The 17,945-nt window shown below is 40.4% G+C and overlaps 2 non-coding genes and 1 pseudogene across 2 annotated transcripts; all 3 read right to left on the reverse strand.

Annotated features, from left to right (window-relative positions):
* Positions 1-2,539: 2,539 nt before the first annotated feature.
* Positions 2,540-11,867, reverse strand: LOC113564724 (annotated as a pseudogene).
* A 389-nt stretch (positions 11,868-12,256) lies between these two features.
* Positions 12,257-12,435, reverse strand: LOC113564720. The gene has a single exon (XR_003408259.1). It is a non-coding gene; the product is annotated as a 5.8S ribosomal RNA (ribosomal RNA).
* An 849-nt stretch (positions 12,436-13,284) lies between these two features.
* Positions 13,285-15,279, reverse strand: LOC113564722. The gene has a single exon (XR_003408261.1). It is a non-coding gene; the product is annotated as a small subunit ribosomal RNA (ribosomal RNA).
* Positions 15,280-17,945: the final 2,666 nt, after the last annotated feature.

Here is a 17,945-nt window from a genome sequence, read left to right on the forward strand (position 1 = left end):
GGTCGGCAACCACTGCCTACCTATAGTAGTTTTTGAACCCTCTGTCGATCAGAGCGTCGTTTACACTACTAATACCTCTCACTTATATGGGTTTTCTCTATAATACTAAGAGAATATAGGAGTATTTCTGATTTTTTTCCTTTATACATATAATAAATATTCATTTTCATATGTTTTATAATTAATTTCCTTATATTATTGTCAAAATCATATGAATACATAAGTTTTGAACAATACGAGAGGTCGGCAACCACTGCCTACCTATAGTAGTTTTTGAACCCTCTGTCGATCAAAGCGTCGTTTACACTACTAATACCTCTCACTTATATGGGTTTTCTCTATAATACTAAGAGAATATAGGAGTATTTCTGAATTTTTTCTTTATACATACAATAAATATTCCTTTTCATATGTTTTATAATTAATTTCCTTATATTATTGTCAAAATCATATGAATACATAAGTTTTGAACAATACGAGAGGTCGGCAACCACTGCCTACCTATAGTAGTTTTTGAACCCTCTGTCGATCAAAGCGTCGTTTACACTACTAATACCTCTCACTTATATGGGTTTTCTCTATAATACTAAGAGAATATAGGAGTATTTCTGAATTTTTTCTTTTATACATACAATAAATATTCCTTTTCATATGTTTTATATATAATTTCCTTATATTGTTCAATAAATATACGGATATTTCATATATTTTTCTTTATATATAATTATATACATTTATCCTATATTTATATGATAGGGACAATATCATATGCGTCTTGGCAACTTTACTTGATTTCTTTAAGTTCTTTATTTCTTTAATATGATAGGGACAATATCATATGCGTCTTGGCAACTTTACTTGATTTCTTTAAGTTCTTTAGTTCTTTAATATGATAGGGACATTATCATATGCGTCTTGGCAACTTTACTTGAGTTCTTTAAGTTCTTTATTTCTATAATTAGATAGGGACAATATCATATGCGTCACTAATTTGATGACAAAGCATTTGGCAACTTTACTTGATTTCTTTAAGTTCTTTATTTCTTTAATATGATAGGGACAATATCATATGCGTCTTGGCAACTTTACTTGATTTCTTTAAGTTCTTTAGTTCTTTAATATGATAGGGACATTATCATATGCGTCTTGGCAACTTTACTTGATTTCTTTAAGTTCTTTAGTTCTTTAATATGATAGGGACATTATCATATGCGTCTTGGCAACTTTACTTGATTTCTTTAAGTTCTTTATTTCTATAATTAGATAGGGACAATATCATATGCGTCTTGGCAACTTTACTTGATTTCTTTAAGTTCTTTATTTCTTTAATATGATAGGGACATTATCATATGCGTCTTGGCAACTTTACTTGATTTCTTTAAGTTCTTTAGTTAATAAATATACGGATATTTCATATATTTTTCTTTATATATAATTATATACATTTATCCTATATTTATATGATAGGGACAATATCATATGCGTATTGGCAACTTTACTTGATTTCTTTAAGTTCTTTATTTCTTTAATATGATAGGGACAATATCATATGCGTCTTGGCAACTTTACTTGATTTCTTTAAGTTCTTTAGTTCTTTAATATGATAGGGACATTATCATATGCGTTTTGGCAACTTTACTTGAGTTCTTTAAGTTCTTTATTTCTATAATTAGATAGGGACAATATCATATGCGTCACTAATTTGATGACAAAGCATTTGGCAACTTTACTTGATTTCTTTAAGTTCTTTATATCTATAATATGATAGGGACAATATCATATGCGTCTTGGCAACTTTACTTGATTTCTTTAAGTTCTTTATTTCTATAATTAGATAGGGACAATATCATATGCGTCTTGGCAACTTTACTTGAGTTCTTTAAGTTCTTTATTTCTATAATTAGATAGGGACAATATCATATGCGTCACTAATTTGATGACAAAGCATTTGGCAACTTGACTTGATTTCTTTAAGTTCTTTAGTTCTTTAATATGATAGGGACATTATCATATGCGTCTTGGCAACTTTACTTGAGTTCTTTAAGTTCTTTATTTCTATAATTAGATAGGGACAATATCATATGCGTCACTAATTTGATGACAAAGCATTTGGCAACTTTACTTGATTTCTTTAAGTTCTTTAGTTCTTTAATATGATAGGGACATTATCATATGAGTCTTGGCAACTTTACTTGATTTCTTTAAGTTCTTTAGTTCTTTAATATGATAGGGACATTATCATATGCGTTTTGGCAACTTTACTTGAGTTCTTTAAGTTCTTTATTTCTATAATTAGATAGGGACAATATCATATGCGTCACTAATTTGATGACAAAGCATTTGGCAACTTTACTTGATTTCTTTAAGTTCTTTAGTTCTTTAATATGATAGGGACATTATCATATGCGTCTTGGCAACTTTACTTGATTTCATATGCGTGTCACTAAATTGATGACAAAGCATTTGGCTACTGGCTACTATTCTGGGCACTCTGGGCACCCATTATAAGTACATGATAAAAGTACTTATATATTTTATATCGAATCATCAAGCAAAGGATAAGCTTCAGTGGATCGCAGTATGGCAGCTGCTCAACCACTTACAACACCTTGCCTGTTACAAAAGTCGTTTACAATTGATTCTAGGCTTTGTCATTGTATTAAATAATGCTTTTATATGTAACTAGCGCGGCATCAGGTGATCGAAGATCCTCCCAATTTACTATGTTACAAATTACATTGGCATCACATCCATTGTCGTTTATAAAGTAAATTATAAACTTTAAATGGTTTAGAAGCCATACAATGCAAATTGCCCCTTATTTATCATTGCAGTCCAGCACGGATACGACCTTAGAGGCGTTCAGGCATAATCCAACGGACGTAGCGTCATACCACTGTTCGCTCGAACAAGTATTGTGCCATTGGTCCGTACCTGCGGTTCCTCTCGTACTACGCAGGAATGCTGTCGCAACAACGTTTTGTCATTAGTAGGGTAAAACTAACCTGTCTCACGACGGTCTAAACCCAGCTCACGTTCCCTTGCATGGGTGAACAATCCAACGCTTGGTGAATTTTGCTTCACAATGATAGGAAGAGCCGACATCGAAGGATCAAAAAGCGACGTCGCTATGAACGCTTGGCCGCCACAAGCCAGTTATCCCTATGGTAACTTTTCTGACACCTCTTGTTAAAAACTCTTTAAACCAAAAGGATCGATAGGCCGAGCTTTTGCTGTCCCTGTGTGTACTGAACACCGAGATCAAGTCAGCATTTGCCCTTTTGCTCTATGTGTGGTTTCTGTCCGCACTGAGCTGGCCTTGGGACACCTCCGTTATTATTTGAGAGATGTACCGCCCCAGTCAAACTCCCTACCTGGCAATGTCCTTGAATTGGATCATACCTGAGTAATTGGAGTTATACCAAATTTTCAAATCAAAAATACATAAATGCATCGTTTTATTAAAGAATTTGTTTGCGATTATATAACAAACTCGTGATACTTTGATCAAGAAGCTTGCATCAAAACCCAATACCATAAGATATAATAAATATATCCGTATAATGGCTAGGAAATGATACACGTTCCATTTAATCAAGTAAGTAAGGAAACAATAAGAGTAGTGGTATTTCATTGACGATACCAAACCGAGGTCTAATATCTCCCACTTATTCTACACCTCTTATGTCTCCTTACACTGCCAGATTAGAGTCAAGCTCAAAAGGGTCTTCTTTCCCCGCTAATTATTCCAAGCCCGTTCCCTTGGCTGTGGTTTCGCTAGATAGTAGATAGGGACAGTGTATGAATCGGATCCCTCCGAACTTGTTTTACGTGGCGTGTTCCACATTGAAGGGATTACAACCACGGCACCCTATACACCCACAAGTGAGCATATGATGCATGTGTCCAATACGCTGAACAAAACGTCCCGGTCTGGAAGCTATAGCTATGTACATAGCGACCACCCCGGTAGCAATTCGAGTGCTTGCTTGCCGGGCAAGCACTCCCCCTTGCTGAGGAGCGAGATCTACCTAAAATCTCTACTGTTCTATGGGTCACAGCACCCGAGTGTTGCGCAACCCGCGCCGTTACTCAAACGTCGAGCATGAAGGCTCTACCCGCGATATGGGTACCAACCACAGCCACCACGATACTCCCACAAGGGGGCCAACCTCAATGAGCAGTCTTGGAACTGTTCAACCCGTGGTACCGAAAATTAGAGGCTCGGTCGGCCTCACTCTTTGGCTCCGACAAGCACGGGCGGAGTGACCTATTGCCGCATTAGTCGCCTTCTACGACAAGCTGCGGCAAGCTGTGGCAGTATTCTCGCCCGCTAACCACACGGCAGGGCGTCAGGCTATCTGCCTCTTCTTCTGTGGAACACCAACTCAGCGAACACAACCAGCCGTTGCGTTCTCTCCCGATCCTCCAGGATTCTTTCGAATGTCCAGTCCTCGCCAACACGCTGCACTCCAAGTCCATCGAGGTCTCGCAGATCTGCATATAGAGGGCAGGCGCACAACACGTGCATCCAGTCCTCGTATGGATCACCACATGCGCAAGCAGTGGTATCGCTAAGGGCTCTCCCATGCAGAAATGCGTTGAACGACCCGTGCCCAGTGAGCAAGAAAGACGCCATCATCGAGAAACCAAAATTCGGATCCCGATAGACGAGGGTGACATCCGGGATGAACCTGTGCGTCACCCGTCCTGGTTCGCTGTCGTCATCCCATCTGCTCTGCCAACTCAATAGCAAGCATTCCTCTAGGCGAATCTCTTTTTGCTCACGGCTTAGACGCGTAATGTCCTCGCCATAGAGCCAGTCGTTCTCCTCCAGCGGGTATCCACGCTTCAGCTTGTATTTGACCGCTAATTTCTTAGCGGCCAAGTCAAGCGGGGGGGCTCCAGCAAGAACCTGCAGTGCCGCGGTGGACACTGTTCGGCATACCGATAGACATCCAAGCAGGATCAGTCTATGGCAGGAGGATAGTCGCCTCCTGGCAGCTACCTGTGCGGCGGTGTCATACCATACCGAGGCACCAAATAGCACACAAGGTGCCATGAGTCCCGCATATATGGTCCGCCTGGCTCGAGGACTGAAGCCCCAGTCGACTCGTAGCACACGCGCCAATGCTCCAACGACTCCGGTCATCCGCTGGCGAAGCGAAGCTATATGCGTGAGGAATTTCATTCCTTCACTGACCGTGATGCCAAGGTACCGACAGCTGCGCACATACGGCAGGTTCGCTCCAGCGAATCTTACCGTGGGCGCACGTCTCAAGGTACCTTTGAGCAGCATTATTACCGTCTTGCTGGTCGAAACGGCAACGCCTATTTCCGCTCCCCACGTTTCAACGATGGACATCAGTTGCGCTCCTTTTTCCTCTAGCACGGCTCGGGAGTTTCCCTCGATGAGAAGAAGCAGGTCATCCGCGTATGCACTTAGCAGGCAATACGGCTCGAGGCGCTGAAGCAGTACATCCATCAGCATGTCCCAAATAAATGGGCCGCTGATTGACCCCTGCGGGCAACCTCTAGTTACCGGCACATTCACTGCACCGGAACTGCTTCGGATTACTGCTCTTCGGCCGGCGAAAAAGCTCTGCCACAAGCTTATTTCCCGGCATCCCAAGTCGGCTAGTCGGCGCAGTACAGCACTCCATTCGACGTTGTCAAATGCTCCTTTGAAGTCCACGAATGTGCCGAGCACGTATTGCGCTGGACTGGCGTCAACACTGCTCTTCACGTGTCTCCAAGCATCCTCCACACAACGTCCTTGGCGAAAACCGAACTGCCATCTGCAGCCTTCCGGAAGAACTTCTCTTACACGATTCACCATGATTGCCTCAAGCACCTTGCCAAAAACTGGCAGTAAGCAAATTCCCCTATATGAGGAGGGCTCACACTTGTCCTTCTCGGGTCCCTTGAGTAGCGCCACTACTCGTGGGCACTTCCACTCGCTGGGAAAGTATCCCGATCGGATGCAACGGGAGTACAACGCTGCCAGGTGCTGAGGTACGGCGCGCCACACTGCCTTACAAATAGTGCCATTGATGCCGTCCAAGCCAGGCGAACGCCTGCTCTTCAGTCGGCCAACACAGACATCAATCTCGAGTGTTTCAAGGGCCGGTGGGTCTTCCTCCACGATGGCAGTCGGTGCTTCGGACTCCGCAACTGGGAAAAAGTTGCGAAGGAGCACTCGTGCACAATCACCCCAATCGGTGATCAGCTCGCCATTCACGCGGAGGCACCCAATCTCCGTGCACTTTCTTCGACCTCGGCAAAATTTGTAGACGCGCCCCCATGGATCATCGGCATGATCTCCCACGAAGCGTTTCCAATCGTCCATTTTCGCCCTCCCAATGAGCCTTTTGTAGTTGGCTGAGGTCCGTCTCAGCTCGACTACCAAAGGCTCTGCAGCAACATCGTCATCACGATGCCGTGCATCCTGGAGTCGGCGACGAAGTCTCCGAACTTCGCGCCTTGCAGCGCTCAGGTCGGCAGTCCACCAACGTGCTCTCCTGCTGGGCGATCTTGGCGATTTTCTACCCAACGCAATATCGCACACATCATGCACGATACTGCGCAGGGTGGAAACCTGCTGGTCCAACGGCGACTCTGAGAAGCTTCCCGGAAGTTCGGCTGTTCTACTCACCATCTCCTCCTCGAACAATCGCCAACGTGCATTGGAGAGGTTCCAGGACGGCACAGGAGCTATGCTCTCAACTGCGCTCGTGGAGGTTGTTTCGGCCACAACAGTAATGATGTTGTGGTCACTCAACTCCCACTCGTCCACTCTCCACTCATATGTGGCCCACATAGATGCTGCCTCGTTGACGATTGTCACGTCGATATCACTACGAGCTCTGTAGTTATCGAACGTGTACACCTCTGTTGGCTGGTTTAGGGCGGCGGCTCTTGCCTCCAGCATCCACTCAGACAGCAGCTCACCCCGACTGTAGTTAGCTTGCCCCTCGGCATGCCGAGAGAGTTTGGCAAACCACATGGGGGACACTGCATTCGCGTCGAGGCCCAGGATTGCGGGGGTTCTGCTAGCCTGTAGCAGGACCGCATCCATGTACCGAAGGTACGGTTCCAAAGGTGCATCGAATTGGCAGTATGCTGAACAAAGGAAGATTGAGCCAAAACTCCCTTTTACTACCAGACATACGCCATACTCTGTGGTGAGGGTCTCCACTGGCATACAGATGGCATCCTGCTGATCTACTAGGATGGCTGCCTTCCCTCGCCGGTCAGTGTAAATCCTCATTCCTTGAGGCAGCACATCCATCCCGTCGCTGCTGAGGTACGGCTCCTGCACCAGTGCGAACATTGAGCTTGAACTCCTGAGTCGGACACCAAGCTCTATGGTCGCAGCTCGCCCTCGGCCACAGTTCGCTTGGATGAAGCTAAACATTAATGTCTAGCTTGCACCCTCGCTAGCACCGCGCCATATATTGGGCAAGCGCTCGAGAGCATATGATGTCCCGAGGGTCGCCCTCTATGCCGGCAATTTCGGCAGTCCACCGGGTTCTGGCACCTTGCCGCGTTGTGGCCCTGCTGCCCGCACTGGCGGCAGACGTTGTCCTTCTGACGGCACTCGCTGATCTTGTGGTCGAAGCCCACGCATCTGTGACAGGCATAGGTGCGGACCTGCGATCGGCATCGGAACGAGAACCACTTGATGTACACCCGACCCACATCAAGCTTCGCCATCGCTCCATCATCGACTTCCAGCGTCACATTGACAGTGGCGCCGTCAGTCACCGACCACGCCTTAGTCAACAGGTGCACCGACTTCTTAAATTGCGATGCCGTCATCGTGTCATCGAAGTTGTTTTCCCGCAGTTCCGTCATGAATTCCTCCGGGCTGATGGCCGTGTCCACGTCGTAAACGACTACCTTCGGCTTCTCAGCAGCATTCCTCGTAACATTTAGTCCCACTTCGGCGAATCTCTTCGATGACACCACCTTCTGCAGCTCTCCGACTGAGGGTGTGCGGATAATGGCTCCATCGCCTCTCCGGAGTTCACGCACCTCGTGAACCCTGACTCCGAGGGAGGGTGCAACCATATTTCGCACCTTCTCAGCTATCGCCTTCCCCGATAGCGCTGGGTCGTCGCACTTCACGACCGCTGACCATGTCTCGCGAACCTTTGCAGTCCGCGGGGCATCAATGGGTGCTGCCTGAAGCATCTGAGGAGGGTTGGCCGCCGTAGTCATCGACGGGGTCGGTGGCGGTGGCATAGCCAGCCGCGTCTCCAGCTCTCCACACCTGAGCATCAACGCCATAACCAGCTCGTCGTAACGGCTGATAGCCAAGGTGAGCTCGTCCGTGTTCACCCCTCCTAGGCTGCGAAAACTGCTGCGCACCATACGCTGAGTGGCCGACAGCTCTGCCATCATGGCTGCTTGCCCAGCACGAGCGGCAGCGGTGGCAGCTGTGGCGGTGGCAACAGCGCGGGCGACAGCGGGGGCGACAGTGGGGGCGACAGCGGGGGCAACGGCGGGGGCGGCAGCGGGGGCAACAGCAGCGACGGGGGCATCCATCGACGAAAACTCCTCGTCTAACACGCCTACGGGTTCAGGAACTCCATTCGCCGCCACGGCAACCAGCTTCGCCTGCGTTGGCACCGAGCTCTTTGAAGCCAGTACGCTTTTACGCCTGCGACGCGTAGACTTCTTCGACGCACTGCTGGCGCTCATGGCGCTCGCAGTGCTATCGCTTTCCATCGGACTTACCCAATGGAAGTGGCTCCTCCTTTTACCAAGTCAAGCAACTTTAGCTTGCTGACAGAGGCTGGTTGCTATGGCACACTGGCTCCACCTATTCACAGTGGCGCCACCAATTGCTCGGTATGGCAACACTAAAATTATCCAATGCACACACCTTAGCAAAGTTCACAACCGATCAGCTGGCGCTGAGGGAATCCCACACGAAAAGGGCTAACGCCTCTCTCGCAGAGAGCGCTCTCACTCAACACGTGGCCCTCGTGGAAAATTTCCAATTGAAAATCGTTTATTTCCACAACACGCGATGTTCTTTCGTTCACAAATTTTCAACTTTTGTTCGCGACACCTTCACACACACTTTACTCCGTTTTTCAACGTATAAATCCGCGGATTTACTCAACAATGACCGTAGCAATGGGAGCTCGAGGAAAACACGTCCGTCGTTAATCCATTCATGCGCGTCACTAATTAGATGACGAGGCATTTGGCTACCTTAAGAGAGTCATAGTTACTCCCGCCGTTGACCCGCGCTTACTTGAATTTCTTCACTTTGACATTCAGAGCACTGGGCAGAAATCACATTGTGTCAACACCCGCTAGGGCCATCACAATGCTTTGTTTTAATTAGACAGTCGGATTCCCCAAGTCCGTGCCAGTTCTGAATTGATTGTTAATTGATAATCGTTATAATTAATAAGAACTAATTGGTTTAACCCAAATAGTATTCTTAAAAATTTTAGCAAGAAAGTTCCACAATTGGCTACGTAACTAAACTATCCGGGGAACAAGTAACTAACATAAATGCTAGAAACTCTATTTACCCAGAACGAGCACATAAACCATGTTATTGTTTCCCAATCAAGCCCGACTATCTCAATCTTCAGAGCCAATCCTTATCCCGAAGTTACGGATCTAATTTGCCGACTTCCCTTACCTACATTATTCTATCGACTAGAGACTCTTCACCTTGGAGACCAGCTGCGGATATTGGTACGGCCTGTTGAGAAGTTTGCGTGTCCCCACCATAAATTTTCAAGGTCCGAGGAGAAAATATCGACACAACAGTATATGTCATGCTCTTCTAGCCCATCTACCATATCTCTCTGCGAAAGACTTCCATGGTAGTACGGCTATAAAACAGAAAAGAAAACTCTTCCGATATCTCTCGACGGCTTCTTTATGGTCGTTCCTGTTGCCAGGATGAGCACGAGGCCCATATTTAATAACAAACGGATACTCAACAGGTTACGGAATTGGAACCGTATTCCCTTTCGTTCAAAATTATTCAAGTGTATTATTTTCGCTTTGTTTATATAATTTGGCATTTTTGTTTTACTTGAAAATTTTCGGCTTTCGCCTTGAACTTAGGACCGACTAACTCGTGATCAACCACTGTTCACACGAAACCCTTCTCCACTTCAGTCCTCCAAGGTCTCATTCGATTATTTGCTACTACCACCAAGATCTGTACCAATGGCAGCTCCATGCAGGCTTACGCCAAACACTTCTACGCATACCATTGTACCTTCCTACTCACTAAAGTTTCAAAATTTATATCACAAGTAATATAAATCATCTACTTTAGCGGTAATGTATAGGTATACAACTTAAGCGCCATCCATTTTAAGGGCTAGTTGCTTCGGCAGGTGAGTTGTTACACACTCCTTAGCGGATTTCGACTTCCATGATCACCGTCCTGCTGTTTTAAGCAACCAACGCCTTTCATGGTATCTGCATGAGTTGTTAATTTGGGCACCGTAACATTACGTTTGGTTCATCCCACAGCGCCAGTTCTGCTTACCAAAAGTGGCCCACTGGGCACATTATATCATAACCTTGAACTTCATATCAAGAAAGTTAAGGTTCTTACCCATTTAAAGTTTGAGAATAGGTTAAGATCGTTTCGACCCTAAGGCCTCTAATCATTCGCTTTACCAGATAAGATTATTTTATATAATATTAAAATGCACCAGCTATCCTGAGGGAAACTTCGGAAGGAACCAGCTACTAGATGGTTCGATTGGTCTTTCGCCCCTATACTCAATTCTGACAATCGATTTGCACGTCAGAACTGTTTCGGTCTTCCATCAGGGTTTCCCCTGACTTCAACCTGATCAAGTATAGTTCACCATCTTTCGGGTCACAGCATATATGCTCAAGGTACGTTCCAGTTAGAGGCATAAATAATATAAATATACATTATACATAACTATATAGAACGCCCCGGGATTGTGTTAATTAGCTATAAATAGTTAAAAAACTAATCCCATTATTAGTCAAGTTAATTACGCTATTAGGTTTATATCCCAATAACTTGCACATATGTTAGACTCCTTGGTCCGTGTTTCAAGACGGGTCCCGAAGGTATCCTGAATCTTTCGCATTGTTAATCATACAAGTGCATATAATAAACACAAAAATCAATGATAATTATGCCATTATATAATTCCGAAAAATTAACGCACTGTAATCATATTAATCTATCAGCACTTTATCAAATTAATAACATTTATTCTGTGTTAAAATGCAAGCAATTTAATTGGAATAAACTATAAGTTATATTTTATGATAAATTTGGTATATGCTAATAGATTACAATGTCCTTATATGGAAAAAATGCACACTATCCTCATAATATTATTTAAATATTACAATTTTAATGATGAATTTTCCATAACGGATATTCAGGTTCATCGGGCTTAACCTCTAAGCAGTTTCACGTACTGTTTAACTCTCTATTCAGAGTTCTTTTCAACTTTCCCTCACGGTACTTGTTTACTATCGGTCTCATGGTTATATTTAGTTTTAGATGGAGTTTACCACCCACTTAGTGCTGCACTATCAAGCAACACGACTCTTTGGAAACATCATCTAGTAATCATTAACGTTATACGGGCCTGGCACCCTCTATGGGTAAATGGCCTCATTTAAGAAGGACTTAAATCGTTAATTTCTCATACTAGAATATTGACGCTCCATACACTGCATCTCACATTTGCCATATAGACAAAGTGACTTAGTGCTGAACTGTTTTCTTTTCGCTCGCCGCTACTAAGAAAATCCTTGTTAGTTTCTTTTCCTCCCCTAATTAATATGCTTAAATTCAGGGGGTAGTCCCATATGAGTTGAGGTTGTATATAACTTTTTCTTGCCATTAATTCTTTATATATAATGATAAAAACATTTTATTAAATTCGTTATAAAATTTCCATTATTTCTTGTAGCAAAGTGTTTTCCATTAAACGAACCAACGAAGAATAATAACATAACCAAGTTTTTTCTATTTCCGAATCATTAATAAGAGACAATTCTAGATGAAAAATAATTCAATTTTTTATGCTAGACATTTCTCAGTATTACTTGATTGAAAAAGAAAATATTTCTCTTCGTTTTTCACATCCAAATGTGAGATAATGTTTTTCATATATATTTTTTAATATTATGAATAAAAATATTATTATTTTATCCAATAATATACCATATGCTTATAAAATTTATAAACAACTTAATTAGCATAGTCTTACAACCCTCAACCATATGTAGTCCAAGCAGCACTATAAAATTAATTAAAGTACATAACAGCATGGACTGCGATATGCGTTCAAAATGTCGATGTTCATGTGTCCTGCAGTTCACACGATGACGCACAGTTTGCTGCGTTCTTCATCGACCCATGAGCCGAGTGATCCACCGCTTAGAGTTTTATAATTCATTTTTATATAATGTCAATTTTGTTTTTATTGAAAGAAATTAAAAATACACCATTTTACTGGCATATATCAATTCCTTCAATAAATGTATTTTTATACCTAAAATAAATGCTGCGAAATGTCTTAGTTTCATATAAGCATTATGTATCATATAATCTGGTTATTTACGGTTTATATTTAACTATGTTTGGGCGATACATACTGCAATTTATATAAAACATTAACCTGATGGGTACCAGGTACAACATTGTATATTTTAGGTTGTTGCATTAGCCAACGTATGCTCATAACTAAGATGAACAATACATATTCGCAACGCGTGTATATTATGGTCCATATACACACAAAGTTCACCATTTTATATTAACAAATTATTTTGATAACCATTATTTTTAATGTTTTAATTCGATTTCCATTTTCGAATTTGATATCTTCGATCTCTCCAATATTCGAAGTTTTATTTTTACATTTCAAAGCCACATATATATAATATTTTTTTTTGTTGTGCCCGCCATTACACAACATGTTAAAATCTTATGAGGTTGCCAAAGCCTCATATAAATAAAAACCCATCAGATTCATTTTATTTTGATTTTAACTTTTATTTTAATATATATTTATATATATATTTTTAATTTGATTCAATTGAATCGTTTCGTTCTATAATCATATCATATTATGCGCTTTGCTTTTGTAAAAATTCGTAATCTGGTAAATTTGATAATATGGTAATATAAATTTGGTAAATTTTTTAATTTGGTAATTTGGTAAGTAATTTTGGTAAATTCAAAATGTATTTGTATTATAACAAATTTTTATTAACGGTAAGGATTTTATACAATAATGATCCTTCCGCAGGTTCACCTACGGAAACCTTGTTACGACTTTTACTTCCTCTAAATAATCAAGTTCGGTCAACTTTTGCGAAACAACCGTAACACGCAAGGCGTCACAGTGATCACGTCCGGAGACCTCACTAAATAATTCAATCGGTAGTAGCGACGGGCGGTGTGTACAAAGGGCAGGGACGTAATCAATGCGAGTTAATGACTCACACTTACTGGGAATTCCAAGTTCATGTGAACAGTTTCAGTTCACAATCCCAAGCATGAAAGTGGTTCAGCGGTTTACCCGGACCTCTCGGTCTAGGAAATACACGTTGATACTTTCATTGTAGCGCGCGTGCAGCCCAGGACATCTAAGGGCATCACAGACCTGTTATTGCTCAATCTCATTATTGCTAGACGCAATTTGTCCATTTAAGAAGCTAGTGTCCTTATAATGGGACAAACCAACAGGTACGGCTCCACTTACATAAACACATTCAAACACAATAAACATTTTACTGCCACCATGAATGAAGGCTATATAAGCTTCAGCACCATAATCCTGAAGATATCTATTTAATATATTTGAGTCTCGTTCGTTATCGGAATTAACCAGACAAATCACTCCACGAACTAAGAACGGCCATGCACCACCACCCATAGATTCGAGAAAGAGCTATCAATCTGTCTTACACACTTATGTTCGGACCTGGTAAGTTTTCCCGTGTTGAGTCAAATTAAGCCGCAGGCTCCACTCCTGGTGGTGCCCTTCCGTCAATTCCTTTAAGTTTCAGCTTTGCAACCATACTTCCCCCGGAGCCCAAAAGCTTTGGTTTCCCGGGAAGCGACTGAGAGAGCCATAAAAGTAGCTACACCCAATTGCTAGCTGGCATCGTTTATGGTTAGAACTAGGGCGGTATCTGATCGCCTTCGAACCTCTAACTTTCGTTCTTGATTAATGAAAACATCTTTGGCAAATGCTTTCGCTTAAGTTAGTCTTACGACGGTCCAAGAATTTCACCTCTCGCGTCGTAATACTAATGCCCCCAAACTGCTTCTATTAATCATTACCTCTTGATCTGAAAACCAATGAAAGCAGAACAGAGGTCTTATTTCATTATCCCATGCACAGAATATTCAGGCATTTGAAGCCTGCTTTAAGCACTCTAATTTGTTCAAAGTAATAGTACCGGCCCACAATAACACTCGTTTAAGAGCACTAATGCAGGTTTTTAAATAGGAGGAACATATGAAAAAATACAAGTATTTAATCACATATAAGAACTCCACCGGTAATACGCTTACATACATAAAGGTATAGTACTAACCACAATTGTAAGTTGTACTACCCGTATGAAGCACAAGTTCAACTACGAACGTTTTAACCGCAACAACTTTAATATACGCTATTGGAGCTGGAATTACCGCGGCTGCTGGCACCAGACTTGCCCTCCAATTGGTCCTTGTTAAAGGATTTAAAGTGTACTCATTCCAATTACAGGGCCTCGGATATGAGTCCTGTATTGTTATTTTTCGTCACTACCTCCCCGAGCTGGGAGTGGGTAATTTACGCGCCTGCTGCCTTCCTTAGATGTGGTAGCCGTTTCTCAGGCTCCCTCTCCGGAATCGAACCCTGATTCCCCGTTACCCGTTGCAACCATGGTAGTCCTAGATACTACCATCAAAAGTTGATAGGGCAGACATTTGAAAGATCTGTCGTCGGTACAAGACCATACGATCTGCATGTTATCTAGAGTTCAACCAATATAACGATCTTGCGATCGCTTGGTTTTAGCCTAATAAAAGCACATGTCCCATAAGGTTCATGTTTTAATTGCATGTATTAGCTCTAGAATTACCACAGTTATCCAAGTAACTGTTAACGATCTAAGGAACCATAACTGATATAATGAGCCTTTTGCGGTTTCACTTTTAATTCGTGTGTACTTAGACATGCATGGCTTAATCTTTGAGACAAGCATATAACTACTGGCAGGATCAACCAGAATAATGTTTCTTTCTTCATATTCCATTCATATTTTTCGAATTGAAATAAGCAATATAAATATTATAGATTTCCATTTTATATAATTCCATTTATTATATCATATTGAAAAATACTTCAATATTTTGCCTTTGGGTAAAATTTTAAATCTCTTTTAATTCGATTACGGCCATTTTTATATAGCATTCGTATTCGTATATTCCATTATATTTTTATACTTGTTTCACCATTATTAACAAGTTCAATAATATATATTTCTATAATTTTGTATTTATATTATACATATTTCATTCTAAAATATCATTTTGTTTCCAACATACATAATTATTGTATCCACACATGTACAATTTTTGTTTAACCAATATAAATATTGAGTTAAATCATTTGCAATTTGATGATAAATTTAAAATTTATCTTTATCCATATAACTCTCTGGTAATACATAACGTAAAACCGAGCGCATATGATTTCTATATTAAAAATTTTGTAATTTTTCCATCATGTAATAAATATGAATATATATATTATACCGCGGTAACGATATAATTTTCCAACTTTACGGCAGGTAATATATTATTAAATAAATAACAATAAATTTGCCTGCCTCCAAAAATTAACGATAATATATGGAAACGATTTGTTATTCTATGTATAATAGAAACTTGACTGTTGTTTCAACGATATTATCTAAAGTCGTATATTCCTATTAACCGCGGAGCCAAGTCCCATGTTCATAAGAACTGAGAAACAAATTTGTACGGATAATAATATACTTTATTTGTAAGTAACCAAATTTAAATCATCATGATCCGAAATATATATTTCGAATAATGCATGAGGTCGGCAACCACTGCCTACCTATAGTAGTTTTTGAACCCGCTGTCCTCAAAGCGGGTATTTTCAATTCTGTTTGCCACCCAACACGTGCTATTCTCTTATATATTAAGAGAATTTTCCTTTATTCATATATAAATGAATTATTTTTTCCATTAATCATATGATAATTGCTCATTTTCATATGTTTTATATTTAATTTCCTTATATTATTGTCAAAATCATATGAATACATAAGTTTTGAACAATACGAGAGGTCGGCAACCACTGCCTACCTATAGTAGTTTTTGAACCCTCTGTCGATCAGAGCGTCGTTTACACTACTAATACCTCTCACTTATATGGGTTTTCTCTATAATACTAAGAGAATATAGGAGTATTTCTGATTTTTTTCCTTTATACATATAATAAATATTCATTTTCATATGTTTTATAATTAATTTCCTTATATTATTGTCAAAATCATATGAATACATAAGTTTTGAACAATACGAGAGGTCGGCAACCACTGCCTACCTATAGTAGTTTTTGAACCCTCTGTCGATCAAAGCGTCGTTTACACTACTAATACCTCTCACTTATATGGGTTTTCTCTATAATACTAAGAGAATATAGGAGTATTTCTGAATTTTTTCCTTTATACATATAATAAATATTCATTTTCATATGTTTTATAATTAATTTCCTTATATTATTGTCAAAATCATATGAATACATAAGTTTTGAACAATACGAGAGGTCGGCAACCACTGCCTACCTATAGTAGTTTTTGAACCCTCTGTCGATCAGAGCGTCGTTTACACTACTAATACCTCTCACTTATATGGGTTTTCTCTATAATACTAAGAGAATATAGGAGTATTTCTGATTTTTTTCCTTTATACATATAATAAATATTCATTTTCATATGTTTTATAATTAATTTCCTTATATTATTGTCAAAATCATATGAATACATAAGTTTTGAACAATACGACAGGTCGGCAACCACTGCCTACCTATAGTAGTTTTTGAACCCTCTGTCGATCAAAGCGTCGTTTACACTACTAATACCTCTCACTTATATGGGTTTTCTCTATAATACTAAGAGAATATAGGAGTATTTCTGAATTTTTTCTTTTATACATACAATAAATATTCCTTTTCATATGTTTTATAATTAATTTCCTTATATTATTGTCAAAATCATATGAATACATAAGTTTTGAACAATACGAGAGGTCGGCAACCACTGCCTACCTATAGTAGTTTTTGAACCCTCTGTCGATCAAAGCGTCGTTTACACTACTAATACCTCTCACTTATATGGGTTTTCTCTATAATACTAAGAGAATATAGGAGTATTTCTGAATTTTTTCTTTTATACATACAATAAATATTCCTTTTCATATGTTTTATATATAATTTCCTTATATTGTTCAATAAATATACGGATATTTCATATATTTTTCTTTATATATAATTATATACATTTATCCTATATTTATATGATAGGGACAATATCATATGCGTCTTGGCAACTTTACTTGATTTCTTTAAGTTCTTTATTTCTTTAATATGATAGGGACAATATCATATGCGTCTTGGCAACTTTACTTGATTTCTTTAAGTTCTTTAGTTCTTTAATATGATAGGGACATTATCATATGCGTCTTGGCAACTTTACTTGAGTTCTTTAAGTTCTTTATTTCTATAATTAGATAGGGACAATATCATATGCGTCACTAATTTGATGACAAAGCATTTGGCAACTTTACTTGATTTCTTTAAGTTCTTTATTTCTTTAATATGATAGGGACAATATCATATGCGTCTTGGCAACTTTACTTGATTTCT

This window comes from Drosophila erecta, unplaced genomic scaffold (assembly GCF_003286155.1).
Source record: "Drosophila erecta strain 14021-0224.00,06,07 unplaced genomic scaffold, DereRS2 tig00000424-arrow-arrow-pilon, whole genome shotgun sequence".
NCBI classification, from domain to species: Eukaryota; Metazoa; Arthropoda; class Insecta; order Diptera; family Drosophilidae; genus Drosophila; species Drosophila erecta.